This window comes from Chelonia mydas, chromosome 1 (assembly GCF_015237465.2).
Source record: "Chelonia mydas isolate rCheMyd1 chromosome 1, rCheMyd1.pri.v2, whole genome shotgun sequence".
NCBI lineage: Eukaryota > Metazoa > Chordata > Testudines > Cheloniidae > Chelonia > Chelonia mydas.
In genome coordinates, this window is record NC_057849.1 from 273474149 (window position 1) to 273494156 (window position 20008).

General features: G+C 41.3%; 1 long non-coding RNA gene across 1 annotated transcript; it reads right to left on the reverse strand.

Annotated features, from left to right (window-relative positions):
• Positions 1-2548: 2548 nt before the first annotated feature.
• Positions 2549-13191, reverse strand: LOC122462284. Its single transcript, XR_006284755.1, has 3 exons — positions 13181-13191; positions 3066-3070; positions 2549-2676 (listed from the first exon to the last, which is right to left on the reverse strand). It is a non-coding gene; the product is annotated as an uncharacterized LOC122462284 (long non-coding RNA).
• Between the last annotated feature and the right edge of the window lie 6817 nt (positions 13192-20008).

Consider the following 20008-nt stretch of genomic DNA (forward strand, 5'->3'; position numbering starts at 1 on the left):
TTGTGGCAACGAATTCTAGAGGTTTAGCATACATCATGTAAAAAAGTATTTCTGTCAGTTTTAAATTTGCTGCCTTTCAATTTCATTGAATGCCCCCTATCCTCTCTAAACAAGAGTCTCAGTCTTTTACATTTTTCCTCATACAGAAGTCCCTGCAATTTTCGCTACCTTGCCTGTAGCATTTTTTTGAAGATATGCATACAAAATACATTTTGTTAGTCAATGCAATCTTGTAGGGTTTAGGTTAATCAAAATTAAAACACATTTGAAGTTCTGGAATCATCAGCATAGGATCCATTCCAATAAATAGAGTAGTCCTGACAAAAACCACTGAGATCAAATTTCTTGGATGAATAAATTCAGATCCTCTCATAAACCTATTTCTTTTCCAAATAATACACTATTAATTGATAGCCAATACATCTGGCGGAATCCCTTCTGAGTATTGCGTTCTGGTCTACTAGGAAATAACATTGTTTTCACTTTTTTTTTTAGATACTATTTAGCTCTTTAAATATAGTTATTTGCATCATGTAAAATGCATTATATTAAAATGTTTCTGGAATCCAGATTAACTAAATGCTGTATCTATAAGCCTTACCACAATATAGGCATAAGATGCACAGATATTACTATTCATAGGTTTGTGAAAATACATTGGGTAAAATCCTGACCCAACGGAAATCAATGGAGACAAGATTTCATCCATTACTTTCTTTTTTTTTTTTGGCAGTAGGGCACCCAGAGATGCCACCAGTATAGTGTATTGTGTACTTCTACTTTAATTCCTTAATGGTTTAAATAGGCCTCTTGGGTTGTGTCTGACTCATAACCTCTAAGTGGTAATGACTTGAACGCAAAAAGGATGTTAATACATCTATCATATTTTCATCACTATCACACAAATGACTTCATGGAATTAATACAACTTGTACTTCATGCTATTCTCCAGAAATAGCAGAATAAATTATTTAACTCCCCTGGAAGTGAGGGGGGGAGGGGAAGCACCTGCACCTATGTCAATATGTTCAAAGGCTACACATGTAAACAGCATACAGAGCCAATGCCACAGAATGAACAGGATGAAATTCCTCCTTGGTCATATTCATTTCTCAAAGTCAGATTACCCAAGTATAGGTGGTTATATGCCTGAAAAAAAATGTCTGAACTATCATGAGGATTGCTGCTGCCACTGTCACAGATAGTTCATGTTTCAAATTCTTAATTTCACATTGCTACAATGGCCATCTATTGGTTCATTGAATGGAGGAGGGAAAAAGTCAAGTTATCCATTGGTGTCATTACATACTATATGAGCACTTCTGCCCAGATGCCAGTATGCATGACTTTATACTATTCCTCAGAAAAATATTAAGAAAATAAGAATGGTCATACTGAGTCAGATCAATGGTCCATCTAGCACACTATCCTGCCTCCAACAGTGGCCAGTACCAGAAGTTCAGAGTGAGTGTACAGAACAGGGCAACTGGAGTAATCCATTCCTGTCTTCCCTTCCTGTCTTCTGGCAGTCAGAGGTTTAGGGTCACCCCTGTGTGTAGCATTTCTAATAATCTTGGCTAACAGCCATTTATGGACTTTCCCTCCATGAGCTTCTCTAATTCTTTTTTGAACTCAGTTATGCTATTGGCCATCACAGCATATCATGGCAATGACTTCCACAGGTTATATGTGTGTTGTGTGAAAATTTACTTTCTCTTGTTTGTATTAAACCTGCTGCCTATTAATTTCATCAGGTGGCCCCTGGTTTTTGTATTGTGGGAGAGGGTAGATAACACTTTTCTATTCACTTTTTCCACACCATTCATTTTTTTTGTAGACCTCTATCATATCCCACCATAGTCATCTCTTTTCTAAGATGAACAGCCCTAATCTTTTTAGTCTCTCCTTCTATGGAAGCTGTTCCATACTCTGGTTCATCCTTGGTGCCCTTTTCTGAACCTTTTCCAGTTCCACTATATTGGTTTTCAAGATGTGGTGACAAGAACTCGGCAAAGAATTCAAGGTGTGGATGCCTATGACATGGGAATTATGATATTGTCTATCTTATTTTCTACCCATTTCCTAACAGTCCCAAACATTCTGTTAGCTGTGGATTGAGTTGAAGTTTTAAGAGAACTGTCCACAGTGACTCCACGATCTCTTTCTTGAATGGTAAAAACTAAATTAGACCCCATCGTTATATATGTGTAGTTGGGATTATGTTTTCCATGTGCATTACTTTGCAGTTAGCGAATATTGCATTTCATCTGCCATTTTGTTGCCCAGCCACCCAGTTTTATGAGATCCCTCTGTAACTCTTTGCAGTCAGCTTTGAAAAATTTTGTATTATTGCAAACTTTGCCACTTCACTGTTCACTCCCTTTTCTAAATCATTAATGATACTTTGAACAGCACAGGTCCCAATGTAGATCCATAGGGGAGTACCAGTCTCCACTTTGAAAATTGACTGTTTATTCCTACCCTTTGTTTTAAAGACCACTGTTACATTACCTACCTTCCAGTCATTTCATACAGAGGCTTGTTTCAGCAATAGATTACATACCCCAGTTAGTAGTTCTGCAACTCCATATTTGAGTGCCTTCAGATCTCATGGGTGAATACCATCTGGTCCTGGTGACTTATTACTGCTTAATTTATCAATTTGTTCCAAAATCTCTATTGACTCATCAATGTGGGACGGTACTTCAGATTTGTCTCCCCCGCAAAAAAATATAGCTCTTGTGGTGGGTATCTCCCCCACATCCTCTGCAGTGAAAACAGATTTGTAAGTTGGGTCTGAATAAGCTCTCCCCTGACTGGGGAAGAGACTTCAGGAGCAGACTGTATTTGCATAGACACACCTACTCTGTGTAGGTGTTCAGCAGACAGGCCTGCTTTGCCAAAGTGGTCAACTTTCACTTGTTTGGGATTGAATACAGGGGTAATGGAAATATTCTTACCCTAAACTGAACCTCAGTTGCCAAGAAGGGGGCAGGGATGTCAAATCCCATTGAGGATGAGAGTGGGTTAGAACAGGTGTTCCTGCCTGCTAGATACCCCTTGACCCTCTCTGTTCCAGTGCTTAAAGACAGGAGTTGACTGGACTCAGAGTCCTTGTTTCTGTTCAGTGATTACACTAGAGAATACACTTATAAAGTTTGCAGATGATACCAAGCTGGGAGGGGTTGCAAGTGATTTGAAGGATAGAATTAAAATTCAAAATGATCTGGACAGTCTGGAGAAATGGTTTGAAGTAAATAGGTGGAAATTCAATAAGGAAAAATGCAACGTACTCCGCTTAAGAAGGAACAGTCAATTGCACACATACAAAATGGGAAATGACTACCTAGGAAGGAGTACTGCGGAAAGGGATCTGGGTGTCACAGTGGATCACAAGCTAAATATGAGTCAACAGTGCAATACTGTTGCAAACAAAACAAACATTATTCTGGGATGTATTAGCAGGTGTATTGTAAGTAAGACACAAGAAGTAATTCTTCCGCTCTACTCTGCACTGATTAGGCCTCAATTGGAGTAATGTATCCAGTTCTGGGCACCACCTTTCAGGAAAGATGTCGACAAATTGGAGAAAGTCCAGAGAAGAGCAACCAAAATGATTAAAGGTCTAGAAAACATGACCTATGAGAGAAGATTGAAAAAATTGGGTTTGTTTAGTCTGGAGAAGAGAAGACTGAGAGGGGACATGATAACAGTTTTCAAGTATGTAAAAGGTTCTTACAAGGAGGAGGGAGAAAAAAATGTTCTTCTTAACCTCTGAGGATGGGACAAGAAGCAATCGGCTTAACTTGCAACAAGGGAGGTTTAGGCTGGACATTTGGAAAAACTTCATACTATCAGAGTGGATAAACACTGGAATAAATTGCCTAGGGAGGTAGTGGAATCTCCATCATTGGAGATTTTTAAGAGCAGGTTGGACAAACACCTGTCAGGAATGGTCTAGATAATACTTAGTCCTGCCTTGAGTGCAGGGGACTGGACTCTATGACTTCTCAAGGTCCCTTCCAGTCCTATGATTCTGTGATTACTAGAGCTGAACTCACTGATGAGCAGCTGTAGGGGTTAAGCCTTAGATCTGGTATGGAAACAGTGTTCAATGAAAGACAATGAAAAGGCACTGGCAAAGAAGTTCCCTTCTACCCACAGAAATCAATAGACCTGAAATCACTTAGAGCTGGCCTAAGTTGGGGAACCTCAAAATGTGGCATCACAGACGTGGCAGTGAGCAGCAGCAGATATAACAGCAGCACCAACAGCAAGCCATTTGCAGAGGTGACAACAGTAGCAGAGGTATTGCTCGATGCCTCCCTCTCTTTTTTCAGGGATGGGAAGCAGACCCATATGAATGAACTCTGAACTCACGGTTTTCACTAAGGATAGCCATCTGTAAGTAGGATGCAGTGGATGGAAATGGAAGTGGCTTCTTAAAGGGGCATTCATTCATCTAACTTTCACATGACAAGGTGGGAAAGTGAGGTAAAGGACACTGCCCACATACTGTGGGGTGGGTGTTTGCTTAAGGTTACATGCTTTTGAATCATGGTTCTGATGTTTTCCCAAATTAATGCTGGGTTTCCTTTTCCTTTTGCTGAAAGTTTTCTTTTGTTCTACACAGACTCAGTGCTCATGAGTGGGTAAGTATTGCCTCTTAGAGGCATCCCAGGATAGTGTTTAGTTTGCCCAGAATACTGGGTGGGGGCTAAAGCCAGTTCTGTTTTGCACTGTTAAAAGGAACACCTAGATATTGAACCTGGCCATTCTGTGCAAAGTGCAGGACGTCAGACTAGGTGAGCATGATGGTCCCTTCTGGCCTTAACGTCTATGAGTATTGCACCTTGACTTCTTTCCTGGCCTGCCTCATTATATTTAGCTTACCAGAGTTTGTGCACCTTCCTATTATCCTCATGAGGATTTTACTTCCAAATTTTAAAGGATGCCTTTTTGCCTTAATTACCTCCACTACTCTCCTATTTAGCCATGGTGGCATTCTTTTGGTCCTTTTATTGTCTTTTCCAATTGTGGTTATATATTTAGCTCTATTATGGTGATTTTAAACAGTCCTCAACATAGGAGCTGATTCTGTGGATGCTCTAGAGCTGGAGCACCCATGGGGCAAAAAATGGTGGGTGCTGAGCACCCACCGGAAATCCCCCTATCAGCTCCTCCCCCTCCCCCCAGTGCCTTCTGCCTGCTGGCGGGCCCAGCCAAACAGCACTTCCCCCTCCCTGCCCGTGCTTCCCACCTGCCGCAGTCAACTGTTTTCGTGGTGCGCAGGAGGCTGGGGTGGGAGGTGCGGGGACACAGCACATGCTCGGGATGGGGTGGAGCAGGAGTGGGAAGAGGTGGGGCGGGGTGGGACCTTGGGGGAAAGGGTGTGGGACAAGCACCCCCCAACACTTGGAAAGTTGATGTCTGTGGTCCCCAAGCTGTTTGCAGGTATTTAACCCCTGTGACATATTCTTTGTCTGGGAAGTACCTTTGATAAGAATAAGTCATTGAGAACAGAAGAAACGGTAACCTCCCTATCTCTAACAGTAGCAGAAGTACTGCCAGTACTTGTGAATGTATAAAACAGTGGCTTCTGCTGTTGCTGTTCTGTTTTTATAATTTTCTCCTTTACATCACGGATTTAAACTAATATTTGTTACAAAGTCATGTCTTATGGAGCAGCCTGGAAAAACAGAATTTTACCAAGAAACAGAATATGTTAACACAAATGGTACTGTAAAAACTGAAATATCAATGTTGTATGTCCAAGGTTGTGTCATATAGCTTAATGAGGTGAAAACTGTACCCACTGCAGTTAGACAACACAAGTAATATACAGATCTGGAACTTTAAAAATCTGCCAGGCCTGCAAAAAGGGAGTTTCTTATGGCAGCTCCATGATATTTAATAGAATTCAGCCTCAAGCAGACAAACTCTCCTTCAACAAAGTAGAGATTCTAATGTTTCAAAATGGTAAAACTATGGAGGACCACATACAATCCCAGCCAAAAGAGCTCTTGATTCTCTAAGAAGAAGAAAAAATCAGAAAACAAAAGCTCTTTAAAATATTTTTTTAAGTGTTTCATCTCTCCCCTCCCCCAGGTCTTTCACAGTAGAAGCCATTGAAAACTTCAGACCTATGCAATAAACAAAAGTTTCCCTCCTAAACTCTATGAGGGAAATCTTGGCCCCTTTGAAATCAATGGCAAAACTCCTATTGACTTCAGTGTTACCAAGATTTTCTTCCATTAATAACTTCTTGTTCAGTCATGGACAAACTGAAATGGCCACTGACAGTACTAGAACGTCCTAGGATTTGTATTAGAAAATGTTATTATTTGAGTAAGCTGGGATTTTTTGTTTTGTTTATCAAATTGTCTCTACTAATTTTTTGGGGTTCAGATAAAAAACTGAAACCAATTAATTTTTACAAAGTAGCCATTTTTCTTTATGACAGGTTTCAGAGTAGCAGCCGTGTTAGTCTGTATTCGCAAAAAGAAAAGGAGTACTTGTGGCACCTTAGAGACTAACAAATTTATTTGAGCATAAGCTTTCGTGAGCTACAGCTCACTTCATCAGATGCATTCAGTGGAAAATACAGTGGGGAGATTTATATACACAGAGAACATGAAACAATGGGTGTTATCATACACACTGTAAGGAAAGTGATCACTTAAGATGAGCTAATACCAGCAGGAGAGCCGGGGGGGAAGGGAAGAAAACCTTTTGTAGTGATAATCAAGGTGGGCCATTTCCAGCAGTTGACAAGAATGTCTGAGGAACAGTGGGGGGGGGGGGAATAAACATGGGGAAATAGTTTTACTTAGTGTAATAACCCATCCACTCCCAGCCTCTATTCAAGCCTAAGTTAATTGTATCCAGTTTGCAAATGAATTCCAATTCAGCAGTCTCTCATTGGAGTCTGTTTCTGAAGTCTTTTTGTTGTAATATTGCGACTTTTAGGTCTGTAATTGAGTGACCAGAGAGATTGAAGTGTTCTCCGACTGGTTTATGAATGTTATAATTCTGATTTGTGTCCATTTATTCTTTTACGTAGAGACTGTCCAGTTTGACCAATGTACATGGCAGAGGGGCATTGCTGGCACATGATGGCATATATCACATTGGTAGATGTGCAGGTGAACAAGCCTCTGATAGTGTGGCTGATGTGATTAAGCCCTATGATGGTGTCCCTTGAATAGATATGTGGACACAGTTGGCAATGGGCTTTGTTGCAAGGACAGGTTCCTGCGTTAGTGGTTCTGTTGTGTGGTATGTGGTTGCTGGTGAGTATTTGCTTCAGGTTGGGGGGCTGTCTGTAAGCAAGGACTGGCCTGTCTCCCAAGATCTGTGAGAGTGATGGGTCATCCTTCAGGATAGGTTGTAGATCCTTGATGATGCGTTGGAGAGGTTTTATTTGGGGGCTGAAGGTGATGGCTAGTGGCATTCTGTTATTTTCTTTGTTGGGCCTGTCCTGTAGTAGGTGACTTCTGGGTACTCTTCTGGCTCTGTCAATCTGTTTCTTCACTTCAGCAGGTGGGTATTGTAGTTCTAAGAATGCTTGATAGAGATCTTGTAGGTGTTTGTCTCTGTCTGTGGGGTTGGAGCAAATGCGGTTGTATTGCAGAGCTTGGCTGTATACAATGGATCGTGTGGTGTGATCTGGGTGAAAGCTGGAGGCATGTAGGTAGGAATAGTGGTCAGTAGGTTTCCGGTATAGGGTGGTGTTTATGTGACCATCGGTTATTAGCACTGTAGTGTCCAGGAAGTGGATCTCTTGTGTGGACTGGACCAGGTTGAGGTTGATGGTGGGATGGAAATTGTTGAAATCATGGTGGAATTCCTCAAGGACTTCTTTTCCTTGGGTCCAGATGATGAAGATGTCATCAATATAGCGCAAGTAGAGTAAGGGCATTGTAAGTCAGCAATAAAAATGTTGGCATACTGTGGGTCCATGCAGATACCCATAGCAGTGCCGCTGGTTTGAAGGTATACGTTGTCCCCAAATGTGAAATAGTTATGGATGAGGACAAAGTCACAAAGTTCAGCCACCAAGTTTGCTGTGACATTATCGGGAATACTGTTCCTGACAGCTTGTAGTCCATCTTTGTGTGGAATGTTGGTGTAGAGGGCTTCTACATCCATAGTGGCCAGGATGGTGTTTTCAGGAAGATCACCGATGGATTGTAGTTTCCTCAGGAAGTCAGTGGTGTCTCGAAGATAGCTGGGAGTGCTGGTAGCGTAGGGCCTGAGGAGGGAGTCTACATAGCCAGACAATCCTGCTGTCAGGGTGCCAATGCCTGAGATGATGGGGCGTCCAGGATTTCCAGGTTTATGGATCTTGGGTAGCAGATAGAATACCCCAGGTTGGGGTTCTAGGGGTGTGTCTGTGTGGATTTGTTCTTGTGCTTTTTCAGGGAGTTTCTTGAGCAAATGGTGTATTTTCTTTTGGTAACCCTCAGTGGGATCAGAGGGTAATGGCTTTTTAATTTTCTTTATAAGTATCTATGTTACAGAAAATGGTTAATTTGTCAAAAATGGACATTTCCCAAGGAAATACACACATGCACAGAATGGGTAATTTTCTATGCACTCTAGTTATGTTTAAATACAGTTGGGAACATTTGAATTACAAGACATCATTCTGGCCGCAATTCTGCAGTCACTGTTCACTAAGACAAGTTTTAGTGAGCATATATGTCAGCTAGTCTTGGTTACATTGACTGCACCATCATAATCAGCATTGTGTCATCTAACTCAAACATCCAAAATCATGTGCAAACAGGATAACATTTTCTAATGCTGGCAAGACCTGTGAGAGGGACATTTTATTTTTGTAAAGAAAAAAATGTCTCTAGAGGCAAAGGGAAGCATTTACTCAAGCTAAACACTGCTAGAGTGAGGAGTAGCTAATAGTGAAATACCTTTGCCACAAATGAGCCTCTGAACAACCTCACAGACTCTGGTTATAATGCTTATAAATGTGGTACAGATAGTTCCTCAGCATGAATCCTTATACTTAAACAAGTCTCACTTCATTGCTGACAGACAAAGTTTATATTGCACAACCCTAAGATTCACTTCTTGGCATTAGATTTTCTGCATCTATACAGTATGCAATATGCTAAATCCTTTTTAATCCTCTTAACAGATTACTTCTTAAACTAGGAAGCACAGTAATGATACTATTGGATTAGCAGTCATCCTTGAACTGAAATACTCTTATAACTGAAGAGCAATCCCTCCTCCACCCCTACCAATAAACTCTTGGATTTCTAGAGCTGGCTGAATATAACAACAAATTCTCATGAGTGTTCATGTGAATTTAAAAAGGAATTCACTTCAGACAAACAAGTTCGCACCCCTTTTAAGTTGGCTTTCTGTGAACATTCAAGTAATTGAATTTGAGTTGTGCAAATGCTTAAGGAAAGTGATTGTTAAGCTTGCACACTTGAGTATAATTCATATGGGATGAGACACTGTTGGGAATAGCAAGATTCCCCAAATCCCTCAGAGTCTTGACTTAGAGGCAATTAAACAAGCCAGACAAGGGTCTGTTTGCATCCTTCACAACTAGAACTAGCATGCACCCACAACTACTTCATGGGAATGTGACACATTGCATTTAAACTGTGCACCCAGCCAATAAGTGTTACAGAAGCCTATTTTTCTCTTGCAATATTGCCTCAGGCAAGGCATGTGTGACTTAGAAGGGAAAAGCTTTAACCATGAACAAATTCAGCCTGGAAACTAGGAGAAGGTTTCTAATTATCAGAGGGATGAAGTTTTGGAACAGTCTTTTAATAAAAAGAAAAGGAGTACTTGTGGCATCGAATGCATCCGATGAAGTGAGCTGTAGCTCATGAAAGCTTATGCTCAAATCAATTGGTTAGTCTCTAAGGTGCCACAAGTACTCCTTTCCTTTTTGCGAATACAGACTAACATGGCTGCTACTCTGAAACCAGTCTTTTAATAGGAATTTGGAGGCAAACATCTTAGTTTTAAGAGGGAACTGGCCACATTTATGACTGTGCTTGTATGATGGTGGGAGGCAGGGCTCAACAGCCCTGGCGGTCCCTTCTGGTTTACATCTTATGTCCCTAAAGCTCATATTTCAGGGCTTCAGACAGATAGTCACCAGTAGGGGTCAGGAAGGGATCTTTTTCGCCTTTGTATTCTGGTGTGTTTTTTGGTCTCCTTCCTCTGAAACAATCCCAGGAGTGGACACAGCTGGAGATAGGACATTGGAGTGGATGGGCTCTGAGGTGGCACCAAGCATTCTCTGTTTTACATATTAAGCTTCCTAGCTCTTGCTTACATGTTACGGTCTAACTGATCACCATATGTGGCACTGGAAAAAAAAGCCCCCCTCCTCCCCCCCAGGTCAGACTGGCAGTGTTCTTGGGGGATTTGCACCTTCTTCTGGAGCATGGAGTGCAGGTCACTGGCCAGAATCAGCTGGGTATATTACACTCATAGGTGCAGGCTCTGTGGGTGCTTTGGGGCTGGAGCACCCATGGGGAAAAAATGGTGGGTGCTTAGCATCCATCGGTAGCCCCCTTATCAATGCCTCTTTCCCCCCCAGCACCTCCCGCTGGCCGGCAGGCACTGCCAATCAGCGCCTCCTTGGGCTTACTGTGGATCAGCTGTTTCATAGAATCATAGGACTGGAAGGGACCTCGAGAGGTCATCTAATCCAGTCCCCTGCACTCATGGCAGGGCTAAATATGATCTAGACCATTCCTGACAGGTGTTCGTCTAATCTTCTCTTAAAAATCTCCTATGATGGAGATTCCACAATTTCCCTAGGCAATTTGTTCCAGTGCTTAACCATCCTGACAGTTAGGAAGTTTTTCCTAATTTCCAACCTAAACCTCCCTTGTTGCAATGTAAGCCGATTGCTTCTTGTCCTATCCTCAGAGATTAAGAAAAACAATTTTTCTCCCTCCTCCTTGTAACAACCTTTTACGTACTTGAAAACTGTTATCATGTCCCCTCTCAGTCTTCTCTTTTCCAGATTAAACAAACCCAGTTTTTTCAATCTTCCCTCATAGGTCATGTTTTCTAGACCTTTAATCATTTTTGTTGGTCTTCTCTGGACTCTCTCCAATTTGTCCAAATCATTCCAGAATTGTGACACAATACTCCAGTTGAGGCCTAATCAGTGCAGAGTAGAGTGGAAGAATTACTTCTTGTTTCTTGCTTATACATTCCTGCTAATACATTCCAGAATGATGTTCACTTTTTTTGCAACAGTGTTACACTGTTGACTCATATTTAACTTGTGGTCCACTATGATCCCCAGATCCCTTTCTGCAGTACTCCTTCCTAGGCAGTCATTTCCCATTTTGTATGTGGGCAACTGATTGTTCCTTCCTAAGTGGAGTACTTTGCATTTGTCCTATTTAAATTTCCACCTATTTACTTCAGACCATTTCTCCAGTTTGTACAGATCATTTTGAATTTTAATCTTATCCTCCAAAGCACTTGTAACCCCTCCCAGCTTGATATCATTCACAAACTTTATAAGTGTACTCTCTATGCCATTATCTAAATCACTGATGAAGATATTGAAGGTACTGAACAGAACCACAGGCAGAACTGATCCCTGTGGGACCCCAACTCGTTATGTCCTTCCAGCATGACTGTGAACCACAGATAACTACTCTGTAGGAATGGTTTTCCAACCAGTTTTGCACCCACCTCATAGTAGCTCCATCTAGCTTGTATTTCCCTAGTTTGTTTATGAGAAGGTCATGAAAGACAGTATCAAAAGCCTTACTAAAGTCAAGATATACCACATCTACCACTCCCCCCCCGGCATCCACAATGCTTGTTACCCCATCAAAGAAAGTTATCAGGTTGGTTTGACATAATTTGTTCTTGACAAATCCATGCTGACTGTTACTTATCATCTTTTAGATGTTTGCAAATGGATTGCTTAATTATTTGCTCCATTATCTTTCTGGGTACAGAAGTTAAGTTGACTGGTCTGTAATTCTCTGGGTAGTCCTTATTTCCCTTTTTATAAATGGTACTATATTTTTCCTTTTCCAGTCTTCTGGAATCTCTCCCGTCTTCCATGACTTCTCAAAGATAATTGCTAATGGCTCAGATATCTCCTCAGTCAGCTCCTTGAGTATTCTAGGGTGCATTTCATTAGGCCCTGGTGACTTGAAGACATCTAATTTGTCTAAATAAATTTTAACTTGTTCTTTCCCTATTTTAGCCTCTTCTGATCCTACCTCATTTTCACTGGTATTCACTATGTTAGATGTCCAATTACCACCAACCTTCTTGGTGAAAACCAACACAAAGAAGTCATTAAGAACCACTGACATTTCCACATTTTCTGTTATTTGTTTCCCCCCCATCATTGAGTAACGGTCCTACCCTGTCCTTGGTCTTCCTCTTGCTTGGAATGTATTTGTAGAATGTTTTCTTGTTATCCCTTATGTGTCTATCTAGTTTGATCTCATTTTGTGCCTTTGCCTTTCTAATTTTGTCCCTGCATACATGTGTTAGTTGTTTATATTCATCCTTTGTAATTTGACCTAGTTTCCACTTTTTGTACGACTCTTTTTTTATGTTTAGATCACTGAAGATCTCCAGGGTAAGCCAGGGTGGTCTCTTGCCATACTTCCTGTCTTTCCTATGCAGTGGGAAGTCTACTCTTGTGCTCTTAATAATGTCTCTTTGAAAAACTGCCAACTGTCTTCAATTGTTTTTCCCCTTAGATTTGCTTCCCATGGCATCTTACCTACCAACTCCCTGAGTTTGCTAAAGTCTGCCTTTTTGAAATCCATTATCTTTATTTTGCTGCTCTCCCTTCTACCATTCCTTAGAATCATGATCTTTTCATGATCACTTTCACCCAACCTGCCTTCCACTTTCAAATTCTCTACCAGTTCCTCCCTATTTGTCAAAATCAAATCTGGAACAGCCTGTCCCCTAGTGGCTTTCTCCACCTTCTGAAATAAAAAATGTTGCCAATACATTCCAAGAACTTGTTGGATAATCTGTGCCCTGCTATGTTGTTTTCCCAACAGATGTCTGGGTAGTTGAAGTTCCCCATCACCACCAAGTCCTGTGCTTTGGATAATTTTGTTAGTTGTTTAAAAAAAGCCTCAGCTACCCCTTCTTCCTGGTTAGGTGTTCTGTAGTAGACCCCTACCATGACATCTCCCTTGTTTTTACCCCTTTTATCCTTATCCAGAGACTTTCAACAAGTCTGTCTCCTATTTCCATCTCAACTTCAGTCCAAGTGTATACATTTTTAATATATAAAAAACACGTCCTCCCTTTTTTCCCTGCCTGTCCTTCCTGAGCAAGCTGTACCCTTCTATACCAATATTCCAGTCATGTGTATTATCCCACCAGGTTTCTCTGGTGCCAACTATGTCATAGTTATGTTTACTTACTAGCATTTTGAGTTCTTCCTGCTTATTCCCCATACTTCTTGCCACTGTTGCCAACTTCCGTGTGGTAAATAAGCACCCCGACTTTCACAATAAGCCAAAAATAAAGCTCATCCCATTTCAAAACAAGGCCAAAACAAGCCAATCCCTAGGAACCCCAATACTCTATGTGACTAGATCCCCACAGCGCGCAGTATGGGATGGTGGTGGCAAATGGCCCAGTGTCATTGATGAATCCGAGCATTGAGATGTGCTTGTTACCAGGGCCTGAGTAATGGGGATTCCAGTTCTTCTGCGACCACCAGGTCTAGAGGGTACCGGAACTCTTGTGGTTCTCTTGACTGACTCAGTTCCTTGAAGGAGTGGTGATGCTGTGTTGTTGGTACTGACTGTTCTTTGTGAGAGGAATACTCCACTAAGGGGAGCTTTGCTGCACTTGGTACAGATTTCTTTGGTACTGGTCTTTTTGAGGTGGTGAGGTCTTTGTCCTTTTGTCTAGGAGGCAGTACTGCTGCCTCGGAGCCTGAGCCCTGGTATCCTTAGGTAATGCAGTAGAGCTCATAGAGGAAGGACTCTTATGTTTCATGGTATTGTGTTTCAGAGCCACTGGTACTGTTGGTGGCAAGGTGGCCAAGTGTGCTGGGAAACCCCTCTGCCTTACCAAGGACTCTTCATCAGGGCTTGAAGCCCTTTTTCTTGAGTCTTTGTGGGGGGAATCCACTGATTTTTTTCCCATGATTCTACTCCCTTGGAGGTTGAAGGCTTCAGGGATGATCTATGTCCCGGAGACGGTTCGTCACTGGTGTCATTTGGTGGCTGAAGTGCAGCCTCCATCAGGAGAAGTTTCAACTTTAGCTCTCAGTTTTTACACAATCTCACTGTTAGCTGCCAGCAAAGGGTGCACTTTTGTGGGATGTGTGATTCTCCCAGGCACTGGACACAGTGAGAGTGCCTGTTTGTCACTGGAATTGCCTCTTTGGAGGAGAGGCACCCCTTAAAACCAGGGGAGTTGGGCGTGCCCCTTGATGGGACTATCAGCCTCCAAAGGCAAGGAATGCAAAAAGAAATTTATTCCCCCCGCCCCCAAACAATGGAAAGTCTAGACTACTAAACATGGGAAATGTGAAATAAAAATTGCTTTCTCTTTTTTTTTTTATCGCAATGGGGAAACAAAATCTCTAACTATTAAAGGAGACAAAAAACGACTAAATTTAACTACTACTTATGCTAATGACACAGATGAGGAAAAGATACTGCTCATGCTGTTCGAGGCCAAAAGCAGTGAGAAGGAACTGGGTGTGGTTCACCTGCGCAGTGCTAGATAGCCACGAGGCAAACCATGAGGGAGGGAGAGTGCATGTGTGGGCCAAATTGACACTGCTACCTAAATCTCTGATTAGAGGTGCAGGCGCATAAATACACATACAATGGAGAACCCACAGGGACACTACTCAAAGAGGAACAGACAAGTCTTGCGGAGTCTGAAGTTCTGCCTCTGGTGGGTCAAGAAGTGTGGGAAGAGGATTCCAGAGGCAAGGCCTCCTAACAGAGAATGCCCTGCCACCAGTCCCCTTCCATGTAAACTAGGAGGTTGTTAGCCTGAGCACTTCAAAAATTACAACTGTGGTGGTGCCCCTACATCCCTAAAGAGATTTCTCAAACAGTCAGGATTTTAATGGGATTAAGCACCAAGCTGTTCCTCCACATTGGGAAAGATGTCACTAGCAGGCTACACAAGAGGGATTCTGGCATGCCCCCACATCCCTGAACACGCACGTGGCAAGAGGAACAAGTTACTTCTTGTAACCTTTTTAGCTGACATCCTCTCTTTTTGGCCTGCAGCCCATCACAAAATCTGCAGCAGGATTAAAAATATTTCCTGCCCGTTGTGTAAAACCGGGGTTCAGTGAACAGATTCCTCCATTTCCCCCTCTTTCAATACACACACACACACACAAATACTATTGCTTTTTATATCTTTATGATGTACATTTCCCAATATTTCTGGCCTAAAGGCAAATGATGCAAATAGAAAATCAAATCCTTCTGATGGGTCTGATGCCTGAAGTTTCTTTCTCATAGAAATAGCTGGGATGGGAGACTTTCCTGAGGTTTTGGCAATTATTGGCTGTTACTGCAAATTTCTAAGTACAGCAGTAAAGAATATTTGAAACTAGAGACTGGGAGAGCAGTTGCTCATTGCTTGGCTTCCTGTGGATGCAATCAGAGATGACATATTAAGGCAGCTTCAGTTCAGGTTCTGTTTTGCTATTTTAGTATTTTACATAAAGTAACAAGTTTACACTAGTCTGTCAAATTTCATTTCTTTACCTGTTCCTTGATGCAATTTGTTTATTTTTTTCTTGAAGTCACAAAATGGAAAGAGGATTATTGAAATTCAGAGAGACAATGACTGTGCAAGGAAAACATTATGGGCCTTGTTCAATTACGGCAAGATTCAAAACTCCATGAGTCAGTGAAGTCTTTCTATGGACATCCGGTCTTTGGCCTTAGAGGTGACAAAACACAGGCTGGGTGAGCAACGGGAGAAGGCATGAAGCACAAGTTCACCATTTGCAAGATATTCTTGGTGTTATTGACCTTTGCGGAGCTGGCATGCATTCTGTTCTAGCTAGAGAAAAAGGATTCTTGTGCTAGAAATGATTACAGAGGAGAGGATATTTGGAAAAAACCAAAAGGCTGAATGAGGAGGTGAGGAATAGCTTGGGTTATGCTGTAACATATACAGAGGTAACCTAACAATTACAGGGCCCATGGTCACCTATGTGTGCTGCTCTTGCCTGAAGACCAAAATCTCTGAGGTTCTTCTGTTGAGTTTCCTGTACATTCAGTATGAATGTTTCCTCACCCGTCATTTCCCACAGAAACAGCAGAAGATTTGGCTTGCAAAACCCCAAGATGCTCTGGTATTTGCAAAGGCTCAAGTCTACCCCCTAGCTCAAGTCTACACTAGCTTCTGGTCCTTCTCTGTCTTCTTGGTCGTGGAGCTTTGGGGAAGGTGGGCAAAGTAACGCTGACTCCAGGCCTGATTCAAAGTCCATTGAAATCAAAAGAAACATTCCCACAGACTTGGATAAGATCTTGAATAAACATTTACTTATCCCCTGAAATTCTATGCTGCCATTCTTGGACTGTCATCCACACACAATCAGATCCCAAGTCCCTATAGAGAGACTTCTTCAGAGTGTGTCACAGAGATGGAACTTCCCTCTTCTGTATCCCTAGGGCCAAGATCCACTGGTCTCTTTACCCTGTGCTCATGAAAGTGAATAGTATGATATGACCTTCTTTTACTGTGGTGCATTCGGAAAATTTTGCACTGGTATCAACCTTGCCAACACTGAAAAAACAACAACCTTCAGATGGATTTTTCAAAACCATTTGAGTGGCTTCGGAGCACATTGAGAGTCACTGAGACTTCGGCTCCTGGGCACTCTTGAAAATCCCACCCTTCAAGTATATCAGCCTACGTGTGATGTACACGGGAAAAGATATTCCCCCATAATCTGGAAATCTGGATACCTTATAAAATTATGCTTTCTTTCTAATTTCAGACTGCAGAACACAAGCCTGGAAGCAAGTTGTGTTTTCTTGAAGCTTTTAGAATTTTTCAAAAACAATTTTGTTGCTGAACTATTTTGGTGGTTTTTTTAAGTTAAAATAGCTGAATGTATATACCGTCTTTGTGTTGAGGTTATAAATCTTACACACTTGGGCTGTGATTTTCAAAAGAAGTAGAACCCAAGAGAGTTGGATGCCTGACACCAGTGCTTAATTTGTAATGAAGGAGGTGCAGGGCTCAAGAAATTATGTCCTAGGGCTCAAGTAGTTTTTTTACAGTCATAACTGATGCAGCAAGCCCAGAAGTACCGGGGCTATGAACTGCCAAGCCTATAGGTGCCGGGACTCAGCCCTCGCAAGCCCTAGCACAAATTAAGCACTGCCTAACTCCCTTAAACTCTTTTGAAAACCTCAACCTCTGGGCTGAATATATCTCTAAGTATTAAAACTCTTGGCAATGCATTATATTTTATTTAATCTTTTCATCATATCATCTCTACTTTCATAGATTTTAAGGCCAGAAAGGACTATTATGACCATCTAGTCTGACCTCCTGCATAACACATGAACAGAGGTACAGAGAGGTGAAATACCTTCACAGCAGGTGGATAGGCAAGCAGGGAATAGAAACCCAGGTCTCCTGACTTCCAACACTGTATTCCATCTGCCAAACCATGCTATGTCTCTCTACAGTGTCTGTTTGTACCTCTTAGTTGGTCTCTCTCTCATTCCTGCTCTCATTTTGCTAGACCACTTCCCTCGTCTGTTGTCAGGCCCCTAGTACTACTTTCACTGTATTATTACATTACATTCATTCAGCTACATTCTCTCTTCCCCGTCTTTAGCAGCCACCTCTCCCTCTCCCTGTTTATGGTCTCTTTCCCCTTCAACCATTTCATACTTTGTTACATTATTTCCTCTTCTTTGTCTTAACAAAAGGGTTTTCCTGTTTGTAATGTTCAAGCAGCTGAGTTGGTTCAAAATGCCTTAAATATAATTCATTCTTGCCACCCTCAGAAGCTACCCATTGGTAACTATTCTGGATCAAGAACCTGTCTGTTGAGTAGCAATACAGAGTAACAGTACTTTACACAGGGTGCCAACTGGAATAAAAGAAGAGCTGCTTAGAAGGTCCTTGTTTTTTAGCTTGGGAGGTTGAATTTTGCAGGTAATATTTCTTTACAAATAAGTTGAAGGTGAGAAAAAATATCACAAGATGAAAAGAACGGTGGATGCTATGGAAGAATTAAAGTCTCGAGCACAAGCAAATTGTCAACATGTAAAAGGCAGATTAGTGCAGTGAAAGCACTTCAGCTGGAATAACAAGTACGTATTGTATGCAATGGTAAATATAAATGTCAAGAGCCTCATTGCTTGAAATAATTTGTGTCAGTCCCATACATTCGCACAGGATACTTTATTCTGTACAAAGATTACACAAAAAGTTTTAAATGATTTCCCTTTCTGCAGTAATAATAATAATAATAATATCATCATGATATTTGCGTTCATTTAATTAGAATAATTAGCAAATTATGACCCTCCTGGTTGCAACCTACAACTTGAACTATCACAGATTAAGCCACGGTTCCCCCACTACAGTGAACACAGTTTTCCCTTCCAAAGATGGAGATACAGTATTTCACATTTATTGCTATATAGTATTAAAAATTAGACATTTAAAACCCTGGCTAAGGCAACAGACATGTAGCTTATATGTTTAATAGTCAGTAAATGTTTCCTTTGTAGTATCAAAACACTTGCAAAGCAGGTGATTTTCAGAAAGGAACTATATCAACAATGCCACCTAATCCTGAATCAAGGCTTGTGAGCTGAACCAATGAGCCAAAACAACAGCTGATTGCAACATAGTTTTAAATATATGAAAGAACATTTGGAAATTGTCCAATTAATTTCCTGAGGAACTGAGGGAGTGAGGAAATCTTCTATATTTTCCTTTGTGCTTACAGAACATAATGTCTCCCTATGGAACTCTGCACAGCATCTAGTGCCCTCACTAACCTGCGTAGGCTGTATTTCACAGCTGTCAGAGCAAAATTAACACTAGAGCTTTCTGTGCTGGGTCATCTTATCTGAACTGGGCTTCCCTTTGCCACAAGAGTAGCAGGAACTGCTTGAAACTAATCTATCAAAAGCTAGAGATCTGATAGGCCAGGTTAAAGGTGAAGTATTTCCTTACATTTAATGTACGGCCACTTGAACAATATATAGGCCTCTATTCATACAAAAAAGTTTCAGATCATTTTTGAGAGACCTCTGCACAGTTTACATGGAGTATCAATTACATGGTTTAGGAACCACATAGTCTTGGAATGTGGCCGCCTCAATCCTCTTCTTGATCCTATTTTGTAGATAAAAGAATCGCCTTCTCTTCCCCCTGAAGGCTATTGATGCTGCTTTACAAATTTGAAGAGACTGTCATCAAAATGCAAACAACCATATGGTTAGTAACCATTTTTATTATGCAGATTGCAGCATTGCCCAAACGTGATCAGGTAGTTTGTGGTTTGTGTCTCATTTTGTCTCTGTCTTACCCGGAGATGTTTGCTTCGTTACTGGGGGATACCTTAATTGCTTCTGCATGTGTTGTATCTGTGCCAGTGGTGTCCTGTGTTTCAGTACCTAGCCAAGTTCTTTATTTCTGTGTAGAACTCCTGTCTACTGTAAACATCACATAAAGCCAAGCTACCATGTGCTATGTTCCAAGTTTGTCTTTAAAATCTTGGTGCGACTCCAGGTTGTTCTAGTGAACAACTAAGTATTAATTCAGTTTTTACTATGCATCATCACAGTTTTGCTTCTTTAAGATGCTTCACACATTTGCAATTGCTTTAATTTCAAAGTCTAATTGTAATTTTTACTTTATTTGGGTGCCAACATAGATAGAATCCATTCTTGAGTTAAGTGCATCCGGACTTAGAAGAGAACAAATGGTTGTCATTTAGTGCCAAGTAGTTTTCAGCACATACTCAGTGGAAAAT